Raw genomic sequence first — 5,569 nt, 5'->3', positions numbered from 1 at the left:
TGACAGAAGAAAATAAATAAATATCACAGCAGAAGTAATGTAGTTGAAAATAGAAAAAAAAAAAAAATAAAGATAATAAAAAAGAATATATATATATATATATATATATATAAATTAGTTCCCTCGAAAGATGGATAAAACTGACAAATTTATTGCTAGCATGACAAAGAAGAGAAAAGATGCAAATGATCAAATAAAAAATGATACAGAGGACTGACTCGATAGAAATAAAGCAAAGGTTGTTGTTGTTATGTGTCCTCAGTTTGGCTCCAACTCATAATGACACCATGTATGACACAACAAAATATTGGCCATCTTCACAATCCTTGTTGTGCTTCAAACTATCATGCAGTCACTGTGTCAATCCATCTCATTAAGGGTCTTCCTCTTTTTCAGTGATGATCTCTATCATCAAGCAAGATATCTTTATCGAGGGAATGGTCCCTTCTGACAACATGACCAAAGCAGGTGAGAAGAAGTCTGGCTATCCTCACATCCAAGGAGAATTCCGGCTGCACTTTATCCAGGACAGATTTGTATGTTCTTCTGGCAATCTGTGTTATTGTTAGTATTATTCACCAACATCACAATTCAAAGTTATTAACTCTTCCTCTGTGAGTAGCAACTGGGGTCTTAAAAGCTTTCAAGCAGTCATCTAAGATGCAGCTAATGGTCTCTTATCATTGGGAGTGAAGAAGAGTGGGGGGAAAAAAAACAAAAGAAAAAACAAGGATATTTGGAAGCACTCAGAGCCCAAGAACATGATGGACCTCAACACCAGAAGAACTAGATGGCACCCAGCTACCAATGTCAACCACTTGGGAAAGGATCAAAACTGGAGATCCTGGATAGAATGGGAGGAAAACTTGCAACAAAATCCAAAAACAAATAATTACCAGAATTACTGGTTGGATGGAGTCTAGTAGGACCCCCAATACTATGACCCTGGGATACACTTTGGGCCCGGAATAAAAATTACTCCCAGGGTCTGGCTCTCACCCCAATAGTAAACATGCAGACCACTCAACCCAGGATGACACACCCACACACTCTATGGAGATGCATCCCTTGGAGCAATCAACCACGGGCACCAGATGGACAACATTCACATAGAGGAAATGCAAGACACACAGGAGTGCATAACTATGAGGGGCATGGCAGGGGGGGTGGATGTGTGTGTTACTAGGCAGGGAGGGGAGGAGAGTGGGTTAAGGTTGAGGATGGTAATTGGGGAGTGAAACCAAATGTACATGAAATGTTGAATGTAAAACAAACTCTGCTCTGTAAACTTGCACCTAAAGCACAATAGAAAAATAAATAAATAAATAAATAAATAAAGTTATTAACTTTTCTTCTGTCTTCCTTTTCGTTGTTCAGCTTTGTATGCAAATGAAGTGGTTGAAAATACCATGGTTTGGGTTAGGCACACCATAATCTACAAAGTGACATTATTTTTTTTTTAACCTGTGTTTTCTTTCTTTCTTTCTTTTTTTTTTTATATAATTTTTATTGCAATTTGGGTGAAAGTTTACAGAGCAAATTCACATTCCGTACAGCAGCTCACATATACTTTGTCTCATGACATTGACTGAAAGTTCCCACAATGCAACAACACCTCTCCCTCTTCCTCCCATAGTTACCTTTTCTCTGTGTTCTTCCCTGCCATGCCCTCCTGAGCAGTCTCCCTGTGCATACACAACCCTTCTATTCTCCCATGATAGATCTCTCCAAAGAGTGTATCTAGCTAATATGAATGATCAGTTCTTATACCTGTCTTTTGTTTGGCTTGAAGCCACAGGAGTGGATCAATTCCAGATTTAAAGTGTCATTCCTGTCATAGTAGATCATATGATGTTGTTTTTGTTATGTGCCGTCGAGTTGGACCCGACTCAGAAAAACCCCTCCTTGGGTTTCCGAGGCAGTATCACTACGGAAGTTGTTTGCCCAACCTTCCTTCCGAGGAGTGGCTGGTGGGTTTGAATCACCATCCTTCTGGTTAGCAGTCAAGTGCCTTAGGCACTATGCTACCAGAGCTCCCAGATCATATGATAGTCTGATTCAAAATGGCAAAAACTGGTCCATTTCACCTCACTAATGCTTCGGTTATCAATCTTTATGTGTTCCATTTTATTTTTGACAACTTCCAATTTTCCTAGATTCATATTTCAAAAGTTCCATGTTCCTATTATTAATGGATGTTTGCAGCTGTTTCTTTGCCATTTGCGTTGTGCCACATCAGCACATGGAGGTCCCAAAAGATTTACTTTATCCACATCATTAAGGTTGGTTCTACTCTGATGAGACAGCTCTTTCCCAGTCCTATTTTGAATGCCTTCCAACCTGAGGGGCTGATCTTCCTGCACTGTGCCAGACAATGTTTCCAAGCTATTCAAAAAGTTGTGCAGTAATGTTTTAGACAGTGTTTCTCCATTAATCATAAGGTTTTCCCTGGCCAATTTTTTGAGAAGTGGATGGCCTCTTCCTTCTTCCTAGTCTCTCTCAGTCTGTAAACTGTGTTGAAACCTGTGCACCATGTGCAACCCTGCTGGCATTTGAAACACCGGTGGATCAGGCACAAGACTCACAGCAATGTGGAAGCCCCATAGGATGACAAACTGACAAACATATTTGGACACCTCTTTGCCTTCTCCTTACCTAATTCTTGCCTGGATTCTGCAGTATAGCTATATAGTAGGTATTGAGATACAGTTTGAGACCTTCTACTTTGTTCTTCTATAATGTGATGCTTATCTGAGGTCTCTTTCTTTTCCATAGATTCTTTTCCACAGTAAGTTAGTGATTAGTTTTTGCATATCCTTAAAGAATGTTGATGGGATCTGGATTGGGATTGCCTTGAATAAATAGATTGCTTTGGTTAGAATTGACATTTTCACAATGTTCAATCTTCCTACCCACGAACATGTATGTTCTTCCATTTATGTAGATCTCTTATGATTTCTTGAAGTATTCTTTTATAGTTTTCTTTGTACAGATTTTTTTGTGTCCCTGGTAAGATTTATTCCCAAGTATTTTATTTATTTATTTATGGTAGCTATTGTAAATGGTATTGATTTCCTTATTTTTTTTTTTTTTTTTCAGCAATCTCCTTGCTGATGTAGAGGAATCCAACTCATTTTTGGATATTAATCTTGTATCCTGCCACTATGCTAAATCTCTCAATTAGTTCCAGTAGAGTTTTGACTGAGTCTCTTGGGTTTATAAGATCATATCATCAGCAAATAGGGGTAGTTTGACTCTTTCTTTTCCAATTTCAATGCCTTTGATTTCCCTTTCTTGCTTATTGCCCTGGCTAGTACTTCAAATACAGTATTGAATAGAAGTGATAATAGAGGGCATCCTATCTGGTTCCTGTTTGCAAGGGGAATGGTTTCAGTCTCTCTCCATTGAAAATAATGTTGGCTGTTGGTTTTGTGTATATACCCTTTATTATATTGAGGAATGTCCCTTCTGTTACTATTTTGCTGAGAGTTTTGATCAGGAATGTATGTTGGGTTATATCAAATGGTTTTTCTGAACCGATTGATATGATCATGTGGTTCTTTTCCTTTTATTTATGTGGTAGATGACACTGATTGTTTTTCTAATGTTGAACCATCCTTACATACCTGATATGAACCCCACTTGGTCATAATGAATTACTTTGTTGATATGTTGTTGGAGTCTATTGGTTAGGATTCTGTTGAACACTTTTGCATGCATATTCATGAGGGATTTCTTCTATTACCTAGTCATTTTTGAGGAGGGTGTTGTTCGGTTTCCATGTGTTTGCTCTTTTTCCATTGATTTTCCTATTGTGGATTTCTAATTTGATAGCATTGTGATCTGAGAAGATGCTTTGCAGTATTTCAATGTTTGTAAATTAAGGCTTGCTTTATGGCCTAACTTATGATCTATCATGGAGAATGTTCCATGTATACTGGAAAAGAATGTCTACTGAGCTGTTGGTAGGTGATGTGCTCTGTTGTTGTTGTTGTTGTTGTTATGTACCGTCAAGTCAAAGCCGACTCATAGTGACTCCTCCTTGGGTTTCCAAAGCAGTATCACTACAAAAGTAGATTGCCCCATCTTCCTTCTGAGGAGTGGCTGGTGGGTTTGAACCACCAGTCTTCTTGTTAGTAGTCAAGTGCCTTAGGCACTATGCTACTAGGGCTCTGTAGATGTCTATAAAGTCAAGCTGGTGGATAGTATTGTTTAACTCTTCTGCATCTTTCTTGAGTTTCTCTCCTGTTGTATTTTTCATTGAATATGATATATAAAGTCTCCCACTATGATCGTGGAGTCTTCTATTTCTGTTTTTTAAAGTCTGATTTATGTATTTTGGGGATCATTCACTGAGTCCATAGATATGTATTATGGCTGTATCTTCTTGTTCAAATGATCCTTTAATCATTATTTAATGCTTTTCTTTGTCTCTTGTTGTGGTTTTTGTCTTAAAGTCAATTTGATCAGAAATTAATATTGCCACTGCTGATCTTTTTTGGTTGCTATTTGCTTGATATATCTTTTTTCAACCTTTGATTTTTAGTCTATTTTTGTCTTTGTTTCTCTGGTGTGTCTCTTGTAAACAGCATATTGATGGGTTACGTTTTCCTATCCAGTCTGCAACGCTCTTGAGTGGAATATTTAATCCATTGACATTCAGTGTAGTTATGAACAAATATGAATTGGTTGCTGTCACTTTGTTAGGTGTTTTTTCATGATGTTCCTGGTTTCTTTGTTCCACATAATTTTCTGTGCTGAGCTCATTATGTTTATGAATTGTGTTGTCATTTCCTTTGTTGCTATTGTTTTAGTGTTTGCTAAATATTTGTGCTTGTCCTCTTTTTTATTGTGATGTAAAGGTTTATCATTTTTCTTTGCAGTTGCCCTGTGATTTATAATTTTCTCCCCAAGTTAAAAACATCCATTCTATCTTGCAACTCTCTTGACTTCCTCACTATTTAGAATTCTGTATTTTTTCCTTCTTTCTGGTTTGTAGTTGTTCTCATTTGTCAATTGATGTCTCTGAGTCCCTATTTACAATCTGTTAAGCTTATTTTACTTTGAATACTTCCATAACTGTATTGGTTTCTGAGTTATGTCAGCTTATGTATTAATGGTTGGCTGTTGTTTGCTATTATTGGTTCTCTGTTTAAAGGATGCCTTTTTGTATCTTTTATAAGATTGGTCTTGGGTTGGCAGCCAATGATTCTATAAGTTTATGTGCATGATCTGAATTCCCAGGTGTATAGTAGAGCTGACTAGGGGCAATGTTGTTATCACTGCTTGGTCACAGCCATCTACCCAGAGGGACCGAGTAGTTGAACCTGTGGGTCGGGACCATAGTCATAGAGGACATCATGCTCAATTGGCATAACATATTACACAAAACATTGTTCCATCTTCTCCTTTGGCGAGTAGTGGCTGGGATCTTAAAAGCTTGCTAGCTGCAATCTAGATGCAATGATGTGTCTCTCCTCATCCAGAGCAAAGAAGAATGAAGAAAACCAAAAATTCATGGAAACAATTAGTCCTAGCAACTGGTACACCATCCAATCTGCAGCCTATA

Source organism: Orycteropus afer, unplaced genomic scaffold (genome assembly GCF_000298275.1).
Source record: "Orycteropus afer afer isolate SDZICR_OR568_19922 unplaced genomic scaffold, OryAfe1.0 scaffold00646, whole genome shotgun sequence".
In the NCBI taxonomy this organism is placed as follows: domain Eukaryota; kingdom Metazoa; phylum Chordata; class Mammalia; order Tubulidentata; family Orycteropodidae; genus Orycteropus; species Orycteropus afer.
Note: the sequence above shows the minus strand (reverse complement) of the source record.